The sequence below is a fragment of the Eptatretus burgeri genome, chromosome 9 (assembly GCF_056783735.1).
Source record: "Eptatretus burgeri isolate ZD-2024b chromosome 9, Ebu_testis_v1, whole genome shotgun sequence".
Classification (NCBI taxonomy): domain Eukaryota; kingdom Metazoa; phylum Chordata; class Myxini; order Myxiniformes; family Myxinidae; genus Eptatretus; species Eptatretus burgeri.
The window spans coordinates 107,684,348-107,709,180 of NC_140969.1; positions in this window are offsets into that span (position 1 = coordinate 107,684,348).

The window sequence follows — 24,833 nt, forward strand, 5'->3', positions numbered from 1 at the left end:
TAACATGTGAACTATGTAATAAACATAACATGTGAACTATTTAATAAACACAACATGTGAACTATATAATAAACACAACATGTGAACTATATAATAAACACAACATGTGAACGGTATAATAAACACAACATGTGAACTATATTATAAACATAACATGTGAACGATTTAATTAACATAACATGTGAACTATATAATAAACACATGTGAACTATATAATAAACACAACATGTGAACTATATAATAAACACATGTGAACTATATAATAAACACATGTGAACTATATAATAAACACATGTGAACTATATAATAAACACAACATTGAACTATGTAATAAACACAACATGGGAACTAGAAAATAAACACAACATGGGAACTATATAATAAACACAACACGTGAACAATATAATAAACACAACACCGGAACAATATAATAAACACAAGATGTGAACTATATAATAAACACAACATGGGAACTATATAATAAACACAACACGGGAACAATATAATAAACACAAGATGTGAACTATATAATAAACACAACACGGGAACTATATAATAAACACAACACGGGAACAATATAATAAACACAAGATGTGAACTATATAATAAACACAACATGGGAACTATATAATAAACACAACACGGGAACAATATAATAAACACAAGATGTGAACTATATAATAAACACAACATGGGAACTATATAATAAACACAACACGTGAACAATATAATAAACACAACACGGGAACAATATAATAAACACAAGATGTGAACTATATAATAAACACAACATGGGAACTATATAATAAACACAACACGTGAACAATATAATAAACACAACACGGGAACAATATAATAAACACAACATGTGAACTATATTATAAACATAACACGGGAACAATATAATAAACACAAGATGTGAACTATATAATAAACACAACACGGGAACTATATAATAAACACAACACGGGAACAATATAATAAACACAAGATGTGAACTATATAATAAACACAACATGGGAACTATATAATAAACACAACACGGGAACAATATAATAAACACAAGATGTGAACTATATAATAAACACAACACGGGAACTATATAATAAACACAACACGGGAACAATATAATAAACACAAGATGTGAACTATATAATAAACACAACATGGGAACTATATAATAAACACAACACGGGAACAATATAATAAACACAAGATGTGAACTATATAATAAACACAACATGGGAACTATATAATAAACACAACACGTGAACAATATAATAAACACAACACGGGAACAATATAATAAACACAAGATGTGAACTATATAATAAACACAACATGGGAACTATATAATAAACACAACACGTGAACAATATAATAAACACAACACGGGAACAATATAATAAACACAACATGTGAACTATATTATAAACATAACACGGGAACAATATAATAAACACAACATGTGAACTATATTATAAACATAACATGGGAACAATATAATAAACACAACATGTGAACTATATAATAAACACAACATGTGAACTATATAATAAACACAACATGTGAACTATATAATAAACACAACATGTGAACTATATAATAAACATAACATGTGAACAATATAATAAACACAACATGTGAACTATATAATAAACCTAACATGTGAACTATATAGTAAACATAACATGTGAACTATATAATAAACATAACATGTGAACAATATAATAAACACAACATGTGAACTATATAATAAACATAACATGTGAACTATATAATAAACATAACATGTGAACTATATAATAAACATAACATGGGAACAATATAATAAACACAACATGTGAACTATGTAATAAACACAACATGGGAACTATATAATAAACATAATATATGAACTATATAATAAACATAACATGTGAACGATATAATAAACACAACATGTGAACTATATTATAAACATAACATGTGACCAATTTAATAAACCTAACATGTGAACTATATAATAAACATAACATGTGAACAATATAATAAACATAACACGTGAACAATATAATAAACACAACATGGGAACTATGTAATTAACATAACAAGGGAACTTTGTAATAAATATTACAGTTATGAAAATCTTTTCACCTGCTTTGTGCGTGGGTTTTGCATGTTTTCGAAATGCCACACTTTATTTGTACATTTTCTCACTCGAGCGGAGAATAAAAAGCTCAGAAGATTGACATCACTGAACCCTTGTGGTTGGTGTCTTCCACAGGTTACTTTGGCTACTGAAATCGAGGCTTTAAGCCAGAGCTACATGACAGATGGCAACAGGTTTACAGACTGACAGAGGGTAAGAGGGCAGCAGTTCGACAAAAACACATGGAAGCATCACAATACGAAGTTGACTGACTGGCAGGAATACAAAAATGAGATGAAGTAATGACCCATGGTGGAAATGTATGAAGATAATGAAACATGTAAGCTTGTGTTCCTTAAGAGTGGATGTACAAATTGCATTATGGAGAATCCCAAACAGACATCTTTGGAATTAAATTGAGGAAACTATCAAGGAAACATTTTTACAATTAACACACAACTCAGATTGAATAAACAATATCTTGTCCACCAAGCAAGGCAGGAGAGGAAAAGGAGCCTTGCCACACCTGGCTGTAGATCATCTTCCACAAGGGAGTTGATTATCATTCAGGAAAGACCACAAAAACCTGATTTTTTAAGCCAAGTAATACTCCAGGCAATTCATGCAAGCTGACAGGTAAACGAGCTGGCTGTTATTTTATTAATCTTACAACTGGTAAGAACAATAAGGTCCACAATATAGTAGTGGAATCATAATCTTTGTCTTTTCTAATTAAGACTCATGGCTGAGGCAGTACCTCATGTATCACATGTGCAAGACAAGGACATTTTGGAGACTAATGGACAAATCAAATCTGTGGATGGCACTTGGAACCTGTGATCGTAGCATCGTAGTATCGTGAGCTGTGTGCTTATAATATGGCAATGCAAAGTAAACCGACCTTGAAGAACTAACCACACGACAAACGTTCTTCGGCATTTGCAAATATCAGGATAAATGTCATTTTACGTCCAACTCAAAGGGTGAAAATAATCAGAGAAAGAGCAGCATTGTTTGAGAGCTTGCAATCATATTTTGAAACAAAATTTAAAATCACCATGGCTTATTCAGTGAGCTATCAAATGAATATATTGTTACGAAGAAAAGGAGCGGGAGACGAGGGGGAACCATAAGAAGAATGTGTATTTAATTGTATCTTAAAAGATGTTAAGAATAGTATGGACTGTGCACTTGAGTTGGTTAGATTTACATCTGTACGAGGGACACATCAGAGGTAAGTCCTTACTTGTGTGTGGCTTGTAATAGGTGAACTGAGGAGGCAGTGAGCATCTATTATAGAGCAGTATAAGGTAATGACATCTTGTGTCAAACCTCCTGTCTTCAGGCGAGGCCAGGTGGATGACTTGAAGCGAGTGCAAACGGGCATACGAAGTGCTGCACACACAGTCATGGAATGTCCCGTGAGCCTTCAAAGAAAGTTTTGCATGACCCCTTAAAGAAGACTCCATGCACATCTGGTACAATAAAGGAAAAGACAACCGAGATGGATAGAAAATAGCAACAAACAATTATCTATTACAAACACACAAGGAAGCAATAATTTAAAAGCAAGTATTTATAAGCAAGAAAGCAAAAAGGCACATAAGAGCAGATTTAACCACTAGAAGGGCATCCGGAAGAGAGCATACCTCCGCCAGGCTGATTCGTTTATGTTTTATATCCCACTTATAGGCTGGATCTGGATTTGGACCTGAACTAAAATTTAATTGGCTTGTTCTTGTCACCGAACCAACTCATCCACCTCATTTAATCCGAATCTGTCCATAACTTTTTGAGATATCCTGCTATATACGTATTGTTTTAGCCCCGTCACTCAATGATGAATAATCCCATAACAAATTCTCAAATCCAGATCCGGATTCGGATCTTCACCAAAGTCGAAACAATTCTTCTTTGTTACATACCCGACCTGCCCACCAGGTTTTGTCCGAATCCGTCCACAACTTTTTGAGATATCCTGCTATATGTCGTTTTAGACCTATCATTCAATGGTGAACACGTATTCTTCTTCAATCTTACTTAAACAAAAGACTTTGCAATCATTCAGTCATGGACAAAGAATAAAACAAGGACTTGAAAATAAAATAAAAGTGATGAATGGAGAAAAGAAAAGCAGTCTTTCCTTCTCCCCCTCACCTCACACAAATATACAGGAGAATGTGGAGGAAAATGGATGGGGAAGATGGGCAGTGGTGATGTGAAGTGATAGGGACATGCAGCCGCGTCCCTGAGGTGCCCGGACCCAGTAGACGAGTCCTCTCTGGCGTCCCAGATATGCGAGGTTGATGTGTGACTCGCCCTCCTCTGCCTCGGATCCTTCCTCGTCAGACCCCCATTGATGAGGTTCCGCCATTCACCGGCTTTGTCCTACGTGGCTGACAGCATCAAGAGGGCAGGATGACGCTCGTGGAAGAGGTGTTCTTTTTCCACAAACTGCTCATGAAACCTTCCTTTCTTTACCCTCACACGTTTCCGTTCCTTTCCTCATGAGCCTTCTCAGTCTGTCAGTCTTCTGCTCACGCGAGCTTGTCCCGTTCGTTTCTCCTTTCTGCTTCCTTCGGCCTTCTGTGTCTGCCCTCTCTTCTGCTTTCTGCATTTTGCTTCTTCCATTTCTCCTTTCTGAGCCATCTTCTCAGGAGCGGTCTTCGTCCCTGCTCGCGCGAGCTTGTCACAAGTCCTTTTCTGCATTTCTGCTTCTTATTCACATGAGCTTTCTTTTCTCTCTTCCCACAAGCCTTCTCCCCCTCCCAATGGTCCACAGCCAATGGGGGTGGGTGCATGACGTCACTGGTGGGAATTGCCAGGCCTTGCTGAGGGAAGTTTCAACGAAGTCTCCACCCCGACTTTCATGTGCCCAAAGCCACAACGAGAGCCGCCATCCCCCTCCTTCGTGTGGAAAACGCCCAGTTGCACCGTTTTGCACTGTACCACACCTGCGAGAAGCGCTGCGCACCAAGCCCCACGACATGAGAATGCATGCGAGAGCACCCGATGGGTTACCCAGCAATGCGCGGATGGAGGGAACATGGAAAGGAACCCCGCACAACCGAGGGATGACCGAATGGCTGCGGGATTGAAGGTAAGACCGATGGGGTGAAGGAAGGATTGTTGAAAGGATGTTTGATGGAGGGGAGATTATTGGTGAACCATTGAAATGGGCCGACGGGGTAATGGAGGGACGATTGAAAGTAACAGAGGGAGAGGGGGGGAGGCATTGCATGGGACAAACACAGCCGAGCCAACGCATACCCCCAAAAATCCCTTTGACAAGGGACCAAGGACAAGATATCACCAGTTAGCTGGGGAAGACCTTATCATGTTCTCAATCCATCAGATCACACACAACACGCCGTTTCTGTGAATAGATTGAGCTTTATTGGTAGCTCACGTAAACACACCGAGTTCGTGGCAATCAAAGAGCGAAGAGGAAGAAGATCATACATGGGACAAAAGCATAACAGTGCATGCGCGGGACGGTGGCACATGACATCACGGTCACGTCCTAAGCAATAAAACAACAACAACAACCAATACTGGCGTGGCCACCTTCTTTCCTTGAAAAAAAACACTTTGTTTACGAACATTTCTCGTTACCTAGTCCAAGTCAACATGGACATGTGATGTATGAAGATGTAGAATAAATGTAAATTATTGGGAATAAACAACAGAAAATTCAGTCAAACCATTAAATAACACTGCATTAATTACCAACTGCATTAAATAACACCATGTTAATTACCAATCGGGATGGACCAGACACACCATTATACCCTTTGGGCCTGGGGTCAAAGATATCAACATACTCTTGGAGAAGGGCCTGAAATTTACATCTAATTTCAAGGAAAAAGGAATTGTCTGAGTCAAGTGTGACACTGGCAGAGTAAAGGACGTCATTATATACAGTGTTCACAATGTGATTTATAGAATTTCTTTATATACAATGTTTCTTGTTACATTTTTGTGTCAAATGCACCTTCTGAGGTAGTCAGCATGTGCAGAAGAGGGTTTTACATTGCAGATGCTGTTTTCTCAGAGTGGCATTACACCTCTCAGCGGTGTCGGTCTGTCTACAACAGACGTAATGATGTCAGCGAATGACCGATGATGTCATTACGTCTCTCAGCGGTGACGTCACACGTCGCCATGCAAACGAATGTAAAAATTAGAAAATCGCCAAAAATTCCCAAACCTGTCCATCTGGTGCAATATCACATAGCCTCTGCTGTGCATTAGACGACAGAGCACCCGCATGCTGAAATTGGCGACAATCCATTCGGCATTTTCAGAGGAGATACGTCCACAAAATATGGCTTAGCAGATTAATATAATAATAGTTTTATTTTGTTCTAGTTAAATTCAGTAGATATAAATAATTGTTGGAGAGACAATTGTTCTACATTGTATTGTAAAAAATAATTTGAGGAGCATATGAAACACTCGACTGGAAAATATAAATACATTATTGTGAAACAAGATGAGATACTGAGGGATAGTTTTTTTTAATCATATAAACAATGACATACATAAATGATAGTTGTTATTATTGCTCGTGTGGGTAAATCTGCCTATGGGAAAAACTTTCATAAATCTATGTTCTTGAGTAGTGAAAATGAAAATATTACATGTTTTTTTAAAAAAAAACACCCTGTGATTTGTATTGTATCCACAACAACCAGAATAATGTGACCAGGAGAAATTGAAGGTGAATATTATTACTACATTTCAACAGATAAGCATATGCGATTGAGGAATGAAGGTCAAATATTTGAGGTCTCTCTTGGTACAACAAAATATTCACATTGGAAGAGTGAGTTAAATAAATTAAAATCTGGCAGTCTTGGGTTATTAGAAACTAATCCAGAAGGAATGAGACAAATTATTTAACATCTGAGTGGTAATGGAGTTAAGATTTTATCGTTCGGTTTTGATGTTGATGAAGAAACTCAACGCAAATGTATGAAAAGCAGAGATACAAGTATTAGTGAAGAAGAAATTACAACTCGTATTAATTCTAATAAAAAATTTGATTAAATATTTAAAGAAAAGAATGCATTTGAACAAATTTCCTTTAATGATGAAGAAAAGGGAAATTTCCCTGTTGACCTTAACAATACATTCAATTATATTTTCCAATAAATACATGGATGCGAAAGAATGAGCAAGAAGATTTAAGGAAGCATCAAGAGTTGGTTTCAAAAGTTGTAAAGCAAAAGGAAGACATAAAGAAGAAACACAGACAGAAACTAATGGGTGAAGAAGTGTTTGAAAGAAAACAAGATAAATTTTTAAAACCACTTAAAAAAAAAACTCCTCAACAAATGTCTACAGTTCCTATGATAGAATACACCCCTAAAAAACTTCAGATCATAAAAGATTTTCATCAAATGATGAATCAAGAACGAGAAGATATCGAAGAATTAGAATATGATGATGAAGGATTATTTCAACAACTGTGATGTGACCCATCACAATTTGTCAATAGACTTATTGTTGTTAGGTAGTAAGAAGGCTGGAAATAACAATTGTTTTAATGAAGCATCAGCCATTTTAGACCAGTAACTGAATATGAAAATAATTCATAAATTTCAACACAAAGGCATTTTATCTCATATTAAATAAGATGAGAAGCACAATCTTTAGTTTTAATTTCACGAGTGATCATACATCTTCGTTCCCGTACCCACTACAACTTGACACAACAAAAGAATATGAGGCGTCTTTATTGTCTATGGAAACTTATAATACCTTGTTTAATATCACAGAGAAAAATGACAAGTTTAGTTAATATCTGGGAAGCGGATACACAATTATAACAGTTTCACCCGGAGCATACGAGATTGCTGAAATATCTTCCAAAATTGCTCGCCTTATGATTATAGATATTCAAAAACATACTTCAAAATCAATGAGTAAACTTAAAAATAACTACAAGGTTGATTTCACAATTGATAATTCATTTAGAGAGTTATTAGGTTTCTCCTCAAAAAAGATTGAAACAAATGGGACGTTTTACAGTGATAATGTCATTCAAATATCCTCAGGCATAAATTCGGTGTTAATTCACTGTGATTTGATTGACGGTGCTTATAATGATGGAATAAGAACAAATACAATATTTTCATTCAGCGCATACTCAACCCCAACTGGTTATAAATTCAATATGGAACCCAAAAATCTGGTTTATCGACCTGTGTCAGGAAAAACCATATACAGAGTAAATTTTAGGATAACCGACCAAGATAATTGCATGATTTATTTTAAAGGAGAAATTATATCCATCATTATTCACCTACGTGAAGTTTTCCAGTAAATAAATATGATGGTTATTGTGAGGAAACACGAGTTGGGAAAATATAAAATAATTACAGGGGATGGGATGTTCCTTTCCCCATACTACGAGGGTGAAGGTATGTATCTTGGTAGAGGATACTATAAACCTAAGAGACAAAGGGGTGTAGGTCATCAATTTAGAAAAAAAGGAGATGGGATAATTGATACTCTAATGGGTATAGGTTCAACTATTCTTAAACATAAAGACCTAATTGGTTCAACTGCTTCTGTTGTGGGAAATGTAGCGGGTGCTATAAAGAGTATAAAAGATGCCCAAAAGGAATCTCATAAATTACAAGCAATAAAAGAAATGAAGAAAGACAAAACTCAGTTGTCTCCCCAAGAACGACAGAAAATAATTTAAATACTTGAGACAGGGTTTCAAAAGTTTTAACATCGTGTTTTTACTAAATAAATACAAGTATAGAAGCAATTGATAGTATCTATAAGTTGGATGATACCATTATCATCTCAAACTCGACTAAAAAGAAGACCACTTCAAGGTAAATGGTATAACTGGAACAGACTGGAATACAAATAGAACAAAAAGTTTTAAAATAAATTATCAACAAGCTTATTTGAATAGAGCCGAAAGTTTCTTGTTGTGTAAATTTATTTAATAAGGCTGGGAATAGCACAAACAATACACTCGAAAATGATTTCTTCTGGAAAATGTTTGATAGCATTTCAATCGCACTTTAATAGAGAGACTATATAAAAAATTCACTCAACTCGGTTCTCAACAATGCTTATCTTTAATTCAGAACATTGTAGATAAGCACAATGATACGATTCATACCTCAACGAAAACGAAGCCATCATAAACATTTACAAAATTACAATATGAAAAAGAGATTAATCTAAGAAAGCCTAAGTTCAAAGTTGGTGATATAGGAAGAATATACAGGTGGAAATCTCATTTTGAAAAAGGTTATACTAAGTGATGGACAAATTAACTTTTAAAAATTGTTGATGTCATAGATACAGTTCCTTGGACTTACAAATTATATGATTTAAAAGGAGAAGAGATTTTAGGTTCATTTTATTCACAGGAATTACAAAAGACAAAGATCATCAATTGAAAAGAAAAAATTCAAAAATTGACTCCACCCCTTTTTGACTCTGCCCACACAAGGTACACCCGTGCAAGCCACACCCACATCCATCATACAATGATTAGTTTATTAGTTCCCCACACACAACATGTTTATTTAATTTAAAAATTGCTCCACCTCTTCTTTGTCTCCGCCCACGCAAGTCACATCCACGCAAGCCACATCCCTTCGTCCCACCCCTCCCCTCCCCTTGTGTGCCCCCACCTTTTATCCACCACACCCCTTCATCCCACTCTACCCTTCCCCATGCACACACGGGGAGGGGAAGGGAGGGATGAAGGTGTGTGGTGGGTCCTTGGCGGAGTGCACCTACCTACCTTCCCTCCCCCTCCTTTTTTCACCTCCTTTATCCTTTTTTGTAATTAAGAATTAAATAATTGAAGGAAAAGCATATATAATTAATCTTTAAAACACAGTATATTCTACATTGAAATATCGACAACAGATTTTATGACACAATGTTTGCTTGAGTGAGAGAGTGAGTGGACTTGAATCATCTGAGTGTTTCTTTCCTGTTCAAACACATGCACGCATGCACACACACACACACACACACACACACACACACACACACACACACACACACACACACACACACACACACACACACACACACACACACACACACACACACACACACACTATATTACACAACTGTGGATGCCTAAGGGGTGTTAATATTATATGACACACCTGTGGATGCCAAAGGAGGTGTCAGAGTATATCATATTGTATATATATATATATATATATATATATATATATATATATGTATATATATATATATATATATATATATATATATATATATATATATATATATCCTAACTCATATATTTGATTGAGTCAGAGAGATGAATAATTAATTACCTGGGGTAGACTGTGATGACTGTTTGGACCAAGAGGCAACATATCTGCACTTTCTTCATGATTGACACTGTAAAAACAGAAAACACAGGCAGTCTCATTTAACATAATTGTATTTTATTATGTGTAAATACCTCTCCAGTGAATCTTCAAGGAACATTGAAATTTAACATCATTGAATTTTATTATGTCACACCTTTCAAGGAAATCTTCAAAGGACTTTGAAACATTAGGTAATTTCTGTGATGTTGGAGGTATCCATCTCGGAGGCAGGTTATTCATCCAATTATTAAGGCCATTGTGAAATTCCTGTCGAACGAACTGGATTTCTGTCAGGACGTCATTCAGAGCTTTTAATTCCTTGTGGAAATCATAAGCATGCCAATTCACCTCATCTATGAGCGAGTTTGAAATACTGTAATAAAGAGGAATTAAATAATTAGTTATGTAAATTAAGACCAATTACTGCACCATAGTTCCAAGAAGAAAGCCAGACTTAACAACACACACACAGACACACACACACACACACACACACACACACACACACACACACACACACACACACACACACACACACACACACACACACACACACACACACTATAGGTTTACATTAACAGCTTAAAAGTATATCAGACATACCAATGTTGTGATGGGTTATTAAATTCTTCATTGGATGAAAAATGGTTCAACTCTGTTGGGTCAAACATTGGATCATAATCCAAACTCTCGTTTTCGAGATCATAATCCAAATTTTTGAGAGAGAAAGTCAGGCTGTTTCTCCGAATTACTGCACTGTGAACAATTACTGCACCGAAGAGTCGGAACAATGAGGTGTCTGTCTGACTCAGCTTGGTAATCTTCTCAGATGATGACTCAACTTGGTACTATTCCCAATGAAGCACGAAGCCCAACCTCACAGAAAAGGTAGTGTCAAAAGGAAGGTGTTTCACGAAGTAATGTGTTCCAGTTTGAAAAGGAGAAATATGAGTGAGCGTAAGCAAGCGAATATGGGACTTTGAGAAGTGGATCACATTACTGCGTCAAACCCTCCCTTTTGATAGTACTGATGCGTAAGCCATGCTAGAATTACTTGGTTGCACACAAAGCTTTGTAGTACTTTAGGATAATGGCTTTGAATGAAAACTTGATATTCTTTCTACTTATTCCGAACTAAATTGAGTGAATTCAGCCATCAATCATCTCAATATAAAGTTTCATTAATTTATAAATGTAATGCTACACAAACAACTCTGTTGAATGAAAATGAAGTAATGTATAATTCTAATTTTTACAGGATACCCTTAAAGAATTCATAAATGAAAATGATGTTCAACGTGAAATGCGGAGTGAGTTCATGGATTTGGTTGAGGACTTTTTGAATAACCTTGATGCAGAAACTGACATGTTTTCCCCATTCATGTCTGAGTTTTTGGTCCCACTTGAAGAACTGCCACCTGACAGGTGTGACCTACTTAATTAAATTAGTAATATTCAAAACTATCATGTGGTGGGGGGGGGGGGCTATTAAATGATGAATATTAATAATTCCATTCATATTCATCATGGCTTTAGTAAGAATTATATTCATAAAAACAACTTGTGTATATTTATAGCTTGAGAAAGACAAACAGGCTTCAGTTTGCACTGCAGTTAAAGATTCCCTCCTCCGAGCCTATGACAGGTGAGTGATTTGTATATAAGTATATCTATGTGTAATTAATTGGTTATACTGCTCGGTTTGCTATTGCACCTAAAATTAATTAAACATTTCTCTTTCCTAGCTTTGACTCAGTGATGGAAGAAATGATAAATCTCAACTTTATGGAATGCTGTAAATAGCTTCAGAATAACCCATTCCCGCCTATTACTCAATTGCGAGTTGGGGAAAGCGTCAACTTGGATATGTTGCTCAAGCAGTTATGTAAGAGGTAAGAGTTTCCCACCTTTGGAATAAACTTCCTCACTCTATTCTTTCCCATTCTTCCCTCCAGGCTTTCAAATCAGCTGTTCACCACCACCTCTTATCTTCCCCCATCCAAATCCTCGATCTTTTCTACCCCTGATAATCCACCCAAGCCCACTTCCTTCAATTCCCCTTCTTTCCTTCCTGAAAGTCCCTGTAATGTCCATCTTCTCTTCGCCATGTTCCCCGTCCCATCCCCATCCCTCTCCCTTCCACAGTTCACCTAATGTGTCTGTTCCCCACTGTTTTGTCCCTTCCACTCCCGCCCCTCTTGTCTCATGCCCCCTTGCTGTGAGTTGTGTGTTAGCTCTCATACGACCCTCGACAAGGTATACAAAAAAAAAAGAGTTTTGTCTCATTAAATCATAGTTCCAAGAGTTCCGTCATTAAATATACAATCCAACCAAGAAATATGACACCTTACCCATTTATGTGCTCTATTTGCAGAAATATGACGAGTTTGACATTTGATACAACATTCAATTGCACACGTGAGCAGGCTTGGCCTGGGGAAACGGCTTCCCTCATGTTCAGAAACTCACTCGACTACATTCCAGCGTTTGAGAAAAACAGTCAATCATTTCGCAACCCACCTTCTTCGCTCACAACAAAGCTCTCTTCTCTCCAAACCTGTGAACTTGGCTTCCCCTGGAAGACACTCTATCAGCACACATTTCCACAATATTTGAAGTTGAAAATGTGGTCAGAATTTATAAATGTAGATGCATGATATACATTTATTTTAATTTAAAAAGTGAGTATATCGATATAAGAGATATGAATGGTGAGATGCCATTCATAAGTGGGAACACATTCAATTGCAGTGAAGTGATGGTAAGGGCTTTTATATGTGTGCAGCAATGTGTGTTGATTTGGTGTGTGCAAGAGTGTGGGTTAATTTTAATTAGCATTTATTAAATTGGAATATATATATATATATATATATATATATATATATATATATATATATATATATATATATATATATATATATATACATATACATATACATATATATATATATATATATATATATATATATATATATATATATATATATATATATCAAGTTGGGGAAAAGTGTGCCCTCACCCTCATCTGACCCCTTCTCCTACTCCACCGCTCCCCTTCCCGTCCCCGTGTGTATGTGGGGTGGGGGAGGGGCAAGGGTGGGATGAGGATGGGGGCGCACTGGAGGGGTGGGGAAATATATGGGGAATGCTGTCTGTGACGTGTGGGTGTGGCATGTGGGTGGAGACAACAAATGGATGGAGTTAATTTTTTTTACTTAGTTTTTATTATATCTTCAATTCTTTAATTTTTGCAATTGTTTAATTTTTTCAATTATTTGAATTTTTTTTTTCAATTATTCAATTTTTTCAATTTATCATCTTTGTCTTTTGTTATTCCTGTGAATAAAATCATCCCAAGATTTCTTCTCCCTCAAAATCAAACAATTTATTTGTCCAAGGAACTGAGTCTAAAACAACAATTATTTCAAAAAGTTCATGAGTCCACCTCTTTGTATCACCTTTCTCAAAGTGTGATTTTCACTGATATATTCTTACAATATCACCTACTTTAAACTTTGGGTTTCTCTGATTAATCTCCCATTCATATTGTAATTTTGGAAATGTTTCTGTTGATTAATGAACTGTATTATTGTAATTATCTACAATGCCCTGAATTAAAGATACCCATAGTTGAGAAATGAGTTCAGTAAATTTTTGATGCTAAAAGAAATCTAAAATCAATCTTATGTAATTCATAAACTAAAAGCAATCTCTCTTTCAAAGTGCGATTAAAGTGCTCGATGACAACACCTTCTCCTTCATTAAAGGTGCTATACAATGTGATATCATTATCTGAAAGTAAATTCTTAAATGTTCTGTTATAGAACTCAGTTCCCTCATTAGTCCATAATTTTTTTGGCTTTCGTTTGCTTTTATTAAATATCTGTTGGAATGCTATCACAAGAATGGTGCCTCTATTACTTTTCAAATCAACTACACATGCATATCTTGACCATAAATCAATAATGGTTAATGCATACCTGCATTCCCTGTTGTTTTTCAGTTCAATTAAAATCGGGAGACCATATGTAGTCAACAGCTTTGGAATGGACCTTCGCCTTTTAAACTTTGTGTTTGTTGGTTTATGTAATTCATAAACGAAAAGCTTCTCATCTGAATGTTTGTAAGCTTGCTCCTTCAGTCTTGATGACATCATCAGAGCTTAATAGTTTTTTTGCATTAACAAACCCCATTTTAAATTTAGTACCTATCAACTGCCTCACTATGAACCTCTCCATTTTTTTTCTCTTAACGTTGTATTTCCTATGAAAGACAAATTAATCAACATTTTTCTATCAGATTCATGTTTTTCATCCAATGTCATGCTATTTCCATAATCAATATCATTTTTCATTCAAACTTTATCAACCCTGTTTTTACATTTGCTCGATGACTTAGGATTGTCAGCTTCATCTACCCCCTTGTCCAAGTTTGTTCCTGGACCCCAGAAAGAATATCCTGGTAGATGCAATTCCGCTGGGCTTGAATCCCACTCCTGACACCACTTGTAACGACCTAGCCTTGGGTAGAGGGCTCGGGGTACCGCTACCGCCTATTGCTTTGGAGGTCCTGATTGCCGTTCTCGGGAGACGAATACGTACCCCGTGTGCACAGGGCCGGATTTACCATGTGGGGGGCCGTGGGCACAATGATTGTGGGGGCCCCCAAATTTGGAGATTAATCAACCACTTAAATTATAACTGCTTTTTCATCAACAACTGAACTTGTATCTATAGATTTGGCAGATCCTGATCAGGAATGATTTGGCATACATGTTCACAAATTACAATTAAATCTGACAATATGACAAGATGGACGGATTGTTATTGATATGGCTGGTGACTTATCTCTGAGCTCATTCTAAAATCAAATCACAAAAATGCTGTTGCTGCAAGAGTACGAGATAGAGATGGACCAATATAAGAAAATAACAAACGACGCACTGTCATTAATCATACTACGAACTTCGACTAAAAATCTTATAACTTCTAAAAACCCTCAGGACAAGAGAAATCCGAAATGGTGATTAATAGCCGGCTTCCAGCGACCGCAAACATACGGCAGTGTCATCCACATCAATGAACATACACACAGTGCCTTAATCAATGGACAAGCTTCCTGCGCGACTTTGCAGCAGCGAACTCAGACATGATACTATGAACCTGCATGGAATTGAGCACATCGGATTCGGTTGAAATAATGGTCATATTGACCAGTCTCTGCTGCCCCATCGTGGAGCGAAGATGGTTCTTGATAAGCTTGAGTTTTGAAAATGAGCGCTCCCCGGCGCAGTTCAACACCATCAGTGAGAGGAAAATCCGAAGCAGCACTTCCACGTTTGGGAAAGTATCGGTGAGTTTTCACTCGATGAGAAAGCTGTACATCTCGAGATCAGTACGACCCGAGTCTGGCTCTGACTCCTTCATCATGGCTTGAAACTGAATCATTTCTTCTGTGAGGTCAGGTGATAGATCTTCCGGATACAGCTCGACGAGCTTCGAGCATGACTCTCGAATCTGCTCCACTTCGAGTTGAACAAGAGCACGCAGGAATCCAAATCTGTCGCTCATCTCGCTGTAAGCATTTGTACACTTTTCCAACTGCGACATCAGTACGTCAATCACTGCAACGTATCCACTGATGTGAAAGGACTCCTTGGCATCTAGTTCTACTTCTGGAGTGTGACCATAGTCCAAGGGAGCGAGGCGGACATTATGCTTTCGTCTACGCGATCCGCGAGTGAATTCCTCCATACCTGAGCGCTCCACTCCGTCAACAACGAATGTATCAAACTGATCGCATAATGACTGCACGAAGCTCGCCAGTGACTTGAGGAGCTGCACGAAGCTCGCCAGTGACTTGAGGAGCTGCACGGCTGTGTTGAGATCGGTAGCTTGTGACTGAAGGGTTTTACCCGTACGATCAAATCTACCAAGGACAGTAGACCAGAAACCAGCATAGAACTCTATCTCGAGCGTGCACATCGTTTAGTGAAGTGTCTTGGTGGTGTTTCTCGTTTCACTATTCAGTTGTTCATCGTTGGCGATTTCTACAGGTCTACAGCATCCCACGGCCGACTGACCGACTAAGTTCAGTGAGTGCGTCACGCATGGCACAAATATTGCGAAAGGGTTCCCCTGTTTGATCATTCCCTGCATCCCGTTGTATCGGCCACTCATATTAGATGCGTTATCGTAAGACTGTCCTCGGCAGTTAGCGATGTCTAATCCAGTGGCTTTCAAAAAATCCAGTAATGCCATTGCTTGCTGGAGTCCAGTGTGTCCTGTGTTGCTCAGAAAGGTCATGAAACGCTCCACTGGAGCCGCGTTCTCGATGTATCGTAGAATAACTGTGAGCTGGTCGATGTGGCTTATGTCAGGAGTAGAATCGACTGACACAGAGAAGTATTTTGCCTCTTTCACACGAGCGACGATGTTATCCAGAACAGATTTTCCGATGATGGAGACCAACTCTTCACATGTCATAGATGATAAGTAGTTGGTGTGGCCACTACCTTGGTTGGCATATTTCTGAATGTGCTGCACCAAAAATGGATCGTATTCCGCAAGTAATTCCATTAAACCAAGGTAGTTAGCATTCGTCCGTGACCCAACAATTTCATCCGATCCACGGAACGCTAGACCACGCTCAGTGAGAAACGATATCACGCTCACACTTCGTTTCAGCACCTCCCTCCAATAGGACGCAATCTCACTCACCTGTTTGACGAGTTCAGTGTCCACACGACCTGCAGATGTTGCTCTGTCTGACAAGCGGATGATATTCGCACAATGTACATGCGAACGCTCATGCACCTCGATAGAACGACTGGCATGCTTCCAATCATTGAATCCTTCCCCGCCCAGGGCAGTAGCGCCTCCAAAAAACTTGCAAGCGATGCAGTACAGTTTTCTGGTTGATGTGGAGAAACAAAGCCAGGACCTTTTCATGGACTCTTCGTTTTGTAGTCTGCGGTAAAAAAGATTCCTGGAGCAGCAGCGTTTCCTACCTTCAACAAACTGTATGGATGAATCAAAGGGACCAGTCGAATTCTGCAGGGGCTCAAAATCTCGTGATGACCAGAAGTCGATCATCTCTGACGATGGTCGCTCAGGAGGCCAACATCCAATGTCATTGGCAAAGCCAGGTCCACGATCAGTCAGTATATCTCTCGCTTCTTCATGTGATGCATGTTCTTCATCGGTGGAACCTTCTGAGATGTTGGGCGAATCTTGACGCAGGGTTTGCGTTGCCAAATCCGCTTGTTCTGTCTCTGTTGGTGTTCCAGCCTCTGTCATGGACGAATCGCCTGTTTGTGTCGGAGTGAAAAACTCTGAGATTTTCTGGGTCTTGTCTCCGACGGCCTTGTGTCTTTCATCTTTTCCCTTGGAACGTTTCCGCTTTTGAGCACCACTGTCATATTTCCGTGGAGCCCGGGATTTGTGCCTGTTGTCACCAAAGCCGCTCATTGTGGTTTCTGCAGCTGGTAGGTACCGAGTAACCGAGATATTGTCAGAGTGCACGTGGGACGTACCAGAATCACGAACAACAAGTATGTTTCATACACCTGGAACATAGAAAGTCACACCATGTTACTGTGCTGTAAGCAGGTACTGACAGCGTTCCCTGCCAGCCCCAGTTTCAGTGTGTACAATACTACCCCTGCCGGCCATGTGCTGTGCTGGCCTGGCCTATTTTTACCACGTCGACTTTCACCTTTTCACCTCTCCTCTGGCTGGACCTCTGTATTCCGTCTGTGCTTGCTGGGCTCTGGCGGGCAGTGCCGTAGTTAGTTGGTCACCCTCAACCATCCGGAAGCGTCGATGATCGATCCAAAAAAAGATCCGAATGTGGGCCCCCAATGCCCGAGGCTTGCCCCGGGAATTTTTGACCACGTTGGATCCGTTCTGTGGACCGTGGAAGAAATGGCTTGAAAAAGCCAAGGCTTGAAAAGGACCCTCACAATGACGGACAATTTTGAAAAGATATCCTTACAAAGAGTTTACAATCTTCATTCACTGACAATAAAACTTTAGAAGCACATTTTCAAGGGATTTTCAAAATGTCATCGAAATTGTGGGGGGCCCCGAAATGTGGGGGGCCCCAGGGCCATGGCCCCACCTGGCCATCCCTAAATGCGGTAGTGCGTGTGCAGTCGCACTGTATCAGCAGTCAGATGTGACCGAGCTACGTTAACGTCCTAATGCTGGTGTGAAGAGAGCGAGAGAGAGAGCGAGAGGTTTTACTCAGTTTTTTTTTTGTTTTACTCAAGTTTTTACAAATGTTTGACTCAGGACAAAGAAACACAGGGTATACCACCAAACAATTAATAAACCATGTTACAAAAATAAGGAATATCATAAAATATATGCAGTGGTAACAATTAAGAAATTAAAGGATTGACAGGTACCAAGACAAAATGGACAAGACAGCTCCACAGCCCACCAGGTATCCCTAGCTAATCCCAAGGGGGTGGGGGGGCGGAAGCAAAATAACAAAAGGATATTTCCCAGGATATTAAGAAAATAATGTGTCAAGGAGGAAGGTGGTGGGGGGGGGTGAGAATAAGATTCCAAAGGACTCACCCCAGCCACAGGCCACAAGCCTGACTCTTCACCAGCACCCTTCCCTCTCTCTGGAAGGGTTCTCAAACTTCGTCAACGAACGAACCGGAGCAATTCCTCCAACACCTTGAAGCCACACGTTGCTTCAGGTCGGCTCAGGTGACACTCAGGAGGAGGAAATGCTTCTGCTCCCCTTACAACCAACGTGTCACAGTGAGGCTCTCCTCTCCCTCAGTGTCTTCAACACAGATGGTGCCTCCGACAGGCAGCCCTCGGAGGGATCACTCCAATCCTCAACGAGGTCTTACAGGCCAGGTCTCTCGTCACTCAGGCCAGACCATGCGTCCTGCGTTCATTCCTGCCTATTTTTTTTCTCGCCCTCTCGCCAGCCTTACACCCGTCGTGCTCGCTCACACCTTCATTTCCTCTCCACAATCCTTGTTCTTTAAAAAAAAAAAAATACTATTTCTCACCAAAAAAACCCACACAGTTATTTTTCGCACGAGACCGCATGAGGCCTCGAAGGGGGAATACAAGGCAGAAGGGGAAGGAAGGACCGTAGCAGAAGAATCGAAAACAAAACAAGAAGAAAAAAAAACATGGAAGAAAGAAACCCATCTTGAGAACCATAGCAACATGGCAAAATCAATGCAATACCCCCCCCCCCCACCTTGAAAGTAACACTGCTCCCATGTATTTTTTAGAGCCGTCCCGGCTCTGCCATATAATGTAACTCGAGACAAAGGCCGGTCACCTACTCTAACCCCTTCTTCATCCTCGAACACAGAACACGTACTTGGACAAAATTAAAAAAAAAGGGCCCATCACCTTCTATCACATTATTGCTGCATGACAATTCAAAAAGTAAACAACAACAACAACAACTAAAAACTGTTGGATCTTGATGGTCTGCAGAATACAAGCAACAGCAAGCAAGGTCACCAGCTTGCCTCCCCCCCCCCCCCCACTCCTCTCTCTCACTCTCCCTCTCTTTCAGCTTGAGGTGAAGATAATAGCAATACCTGAAGGGATCTTACAGTTTCCATGGAATCTAGGGGAAGGAATGGGAGGGAATGGGGAACAAGGACAACAGGCCCTCACCAATAAACCCATCCTCTCTCTCTCTCTCTCTCTCTCTCTCTCTCTCTCTCTCTCTATCTCTCTCTCTCTCTCTCTCTCTCTCTCTCTCTCTCTCTCTCTCTCTCTCTCTCTCTCTCTCTCTCTCTCTCTCTCTCTCTCTCTCTCTCTCTCTCTCTGTGTCTCTCTCTCTGTCTGTCTCTGTCTCTCTCTCTCTCTCTCTCTCTGTGTCTCTCTCTCTCTCTCTCTCTCTCTCTCTCTCTCTCTCTCTCTCTCTCTCTCTCTCTCTCTCTCTCTCTCTCTCTCTTTCAATAGCCTGGCCACCGAATATTGCGTTTCCCCCTTCCACTTGGTCCTGCCAAATTGTTCCTATCTGTTTGACCCCCTTGGTCATGCGCTTGTGGGGTACAGGTAATCAGTGTATGGGTTTTTGCCCTCTTCCCCAGTTTATTTTGGCCTAATTGGACACACTCAGGGAGGGAGTCCCCCTTGTATTCCCTTAGCCTGTTTTGGTGTAGGACACGTGCTGCAACTCATGGCCCTGGCCGCACCCAATAGATGACGTCATTTTCTTGCTTCACCACCAGACACGGACCCTGCCAACGATCAGCAAACTTGCGACAGAGCCCTCTCTTCTGTCCCATGTTGTTTACCCACACCAAGTCTCCGACCTTAAACTTTTTCCCCCGTGCTTGTGTGTCGTATTTAGTTTTCATGCGCTATCCAGAACGTTGCAACCCATCCCGAGCAAATTGGTGTGCCTGCTCAATATCCCATTGAAGCCTTGCACGTAACGTGGCCAAGTCGGGACATGTCGATCAGAGGGGCCACCGTAAATCAAATCCGGTGGTATCCTCAGTTCTCGGCCGTACTTAAGCAGTGCGGGGGTGCAACCGGTTGCCTTGCTCACTGCCGTTCTCCACGCCAGTAAAATCAGCGGTAACTCCTCATCCCAGTCTGTATGAGTATCATTCACCTACATCACCAACTGGATCCCGAGGGTTGTATTGAAACATTCCACCATGCCATCGGACTGCGAATGGTAAGGAGTGGTCCAGGTCTTTTGTATACCCAGGTGATCGCACTTTTCTTGGGAAACCTCAGACTCAAAATTGCTTCCTTGGTCTGAATGCACCTTGGAAGAGATATGATTAACACCTCAATTAGCAATGCCTTCTTCTCATTTTTTGTACCAAAGTATGATATCTCGCCGCAACACTTTGTTTTCGATGTTCACGCTCAATGGGATCATTAGGTCATATGTGAGCGATAGGTACTTCCATGCTTTCAGTGATTGCTTTTGATTAATGTTCCCACAAATTTTCTGGAACTGGAACTGAATATGAGTTTTATTCAGTCATTGTAGAAGCTTTCCTTTGAAGGGAGTTGTATTTCCTCAAATCTTCCAAAGTTGTCCACATAGTCATATGGGTAAACACCCTTTCGTGATGAGCTCAACTGTGCTTGCTTCAGTTGACACTAGGTCTGTTTTCGCTTCATTTAGGAAATTATTTTGGTGATTTAGATATGCTTTAAGACTTGCTGCTAATGTGGATAAATTATTTAGCATAAATTTGCATGAATATAGAAATCCAATTTTAGTTTTTTCAGTTGTTAGGATTGATTTTGTAAATGAGATGTACTTCTGGTCTGTGGTAGAAATGACAAATATGTCCCCAGGTGTCTTTGAAAGTTCGCTTATGAATGAATGTGTCATAGTTGGTGGTGTTGTGAAGAAAGACTGGAATGAAAGTAGGGAGTTTAAACTTGAAATTACAACTTTGATGAGAATGTCTTCTATATTTACCAGTAAGCTGACAATGGTCTCTAACTTTTGGTTCTTTCTTGATCCCATCTTGACAAAGATGACTCATGTTGGAGGTCTTAAACTCTTCTTCCTCATCTTGTGTTAATTTCATTGGTGTATAAGTTTTTGCATTACTTCTGTTCGTTGAATACATTATTTTACTAACCCTTTTACAAACTCTTGAGGGGTATCGTCTCCTCTGTACATTTCTAATTTATTATATTGGTCTCCAACAGATGATTTGATATAATAACAGAACCCATAAGGAGTATGCTTTTGATATGGCTTGATGTAGGATTGATTTGGATTTGGAGAAGTAGTCTATCTTTTCGAGAAAGCTTTCAAAGTCTGCAAGTATCACGAGTGGATGCTTTACAGATTTAATTATATCATTGAAATCTACCACTGAACCCACTTTTGGCATATTGATTCCAGTTGATTTGTGGTTTGAGCAATATATTGAATGTTGTTCTGATCTTTCTTATGTGTGAAAGAAGTTGAGACATCGCTGACAGGGATACGTCTTATTAGTTGTATGCTTGAGAAGTAGTCAATCTTGATAAATTTTTGAATTAAGCAGAATGTGAATTTTCCTCTGAACAATAGTACAGAAGGTCAATGCGTGTTTCATCATTTTTACAGTTATTTGAAATTTTTTAATATTTTAACTTTATTTGTATTTGTTAGTCCATATACATTAACAGAGAGATTGTTCATTTTCTCAAAGTTGGAGATATCCTTTAACTTCATTGGAAATTCCAATCCTTTAACATTTAAAGTATTTTGATATTTTTCATAATGCCATATTCGTTCTGGTTTCCAATGTCAGGGGTGTAAGTGAGCAAGAACAGCCCAGAGGAAGCATTTGTTGTCATTGTTTTGAACAATAACAACTGCTTTTTAAAGTTGTATTACTCTTGGCAAATAAATATAGGAAGAAGATGTGTATATCTAAGAAAATGATTTTCCCAATGTTAAATCCACTTCCTTCTGTGTTATCATCAACAGCTATTTCATACCTCTGAAGTTTATCATCAACATTACAACATTGGAAAACCTTGAAATGAAGAAATGAAATGAGGGTTTGTTCTCATATAAGGTATTTCTTCTTTCAATTCGTTTCTTTCATCATGTTCTTTTGTTAAATATAGTTTGACTCCCAGATAGAATTTAATGGTATTAAATTCTCTCAGGCTCTTGTTAATTAAAGTTTCAATAGCCGAACTAACTTTCACAGTTGCTTCAGCTACCGATTTTGGTTCTGGCTCTTTAAACCTAAAAATTCTTATTTTTATATGATCCTTAAATAGCCCGTCAGTTTTTTAAAGAACAAACCCCGCTGTATCGTCCGAGTTGTTTTTTTGTGTTTGCATGATTGAAGATATCTTTTATCACTTCGTTTTAACAAGTCCTTTGAGCATATATCACATTGTTGTTTTTCTTACTCGACTGGTTGGATTAATTGAAATATATTGAGGGTATGTTTGCATGATTGTAAGTTTTTGTTGTAATATTTGTAGTCCTTATTGCAAACATCGCAATGAGTTATGTTCACCACATTTATATAACAAAAAAAAGATGATTTTTTTATCAGACCTATTTATAAATGTACTTTTTTGTTTAAAATAAAATTTTATTGGTGAAATCTCTTTCTGATCACTCAGAAGATTATATTTTAAGCAGAAAAGTATCTATAAATCAGCAATAGATGATTTTTATAGGACGTGTTTACATATTATATTTTTGTGTTTAAAATAAAATTTTGTTCTTATTTCCAAATGGATTCAAAAAGGTGACCAATATGTATTTGTTGAGTTTGTACTTTATTAAAACACCTTCTTTTCTTATAACTTTCATCACCATCGAGAATGTAAATAAATAATATGTTGGTGTTTGGTTCTTGGGCTAAATATCTTTGTTGAGTTGGGACAAAATGAAAACTTCCCTCAGCGTTCTGCTCTGAGCTCCTTCTTAACCACATATCATTTTAAAATTGCAGTAAATTATTTTTCCATTGTTTTCTTGACATTTCTTAAATCTTTTTAAACCCCTCAGTCAATGTGCTTTATTTACGGTTGTCTCGGTTATTCCTTCGCCAATACTTTTTGTATACTGTCCACATTTTTTTTTTGTATACCTTGGTTGAGGCTCGTATGAGAGCTAACACACAACTCACAGCAAGGAGGCATGAGACAAGAGGGGCGGGAGTGGAAGGGACAAAACAGTGGGGAACAGACACATTAGGTGAACTGTGGAAGGGAGAGGGATGGGGATGGGACGGGTAGCATGGCGAAGAGAAGATGGACATTACAGGGACTTTCAGGAAGGAAAGCAGGGGAATTGAAGGAAGTGGGCTTGGGTGGATTATCGGGGGTAGAAGAGATCGAGGATTTGGATGGGGGAAGATAAGAGGTGGTGGTGAACAGCTGTTTTCAAAGCCTGGAGGGAAGAATGGGAAAGAATAGAGTGAGGAAGTTGATTCCAAAGGCGGGGAAAAAGAGGAATGAAAGAGTGAAGATGTGCAGTGATTCGTGATTTTGGTAGTTTTACCAGAAGGGGGTTGTTGGCGGACCTTGAGCGCCCTGTGGAAATGTGGTGGGGACAAATCGCAGAGAGAGCAGGGAGGGCAAGGCTGGAGAGGAGTCGGTAGAAGACAGAAAGACCACCGACCAACCTGCGGTGATTGAGTGAGAGGCCCAAAGACTCAGCTTCATTGCGGGAGATGCCGATGATCTTAGATGCCATGGTTTCGACAGTGTGAAGCCGAGAAAGGTGGGAGGCAGGAGCACCAGCCCAGAGGGGAGAGCAGTACTCCATCAGGCTACGGACAAACGCTTTGTAAGTGGTCAGGAGCTCAAGAGGGCCGAGGAAGGACTTTG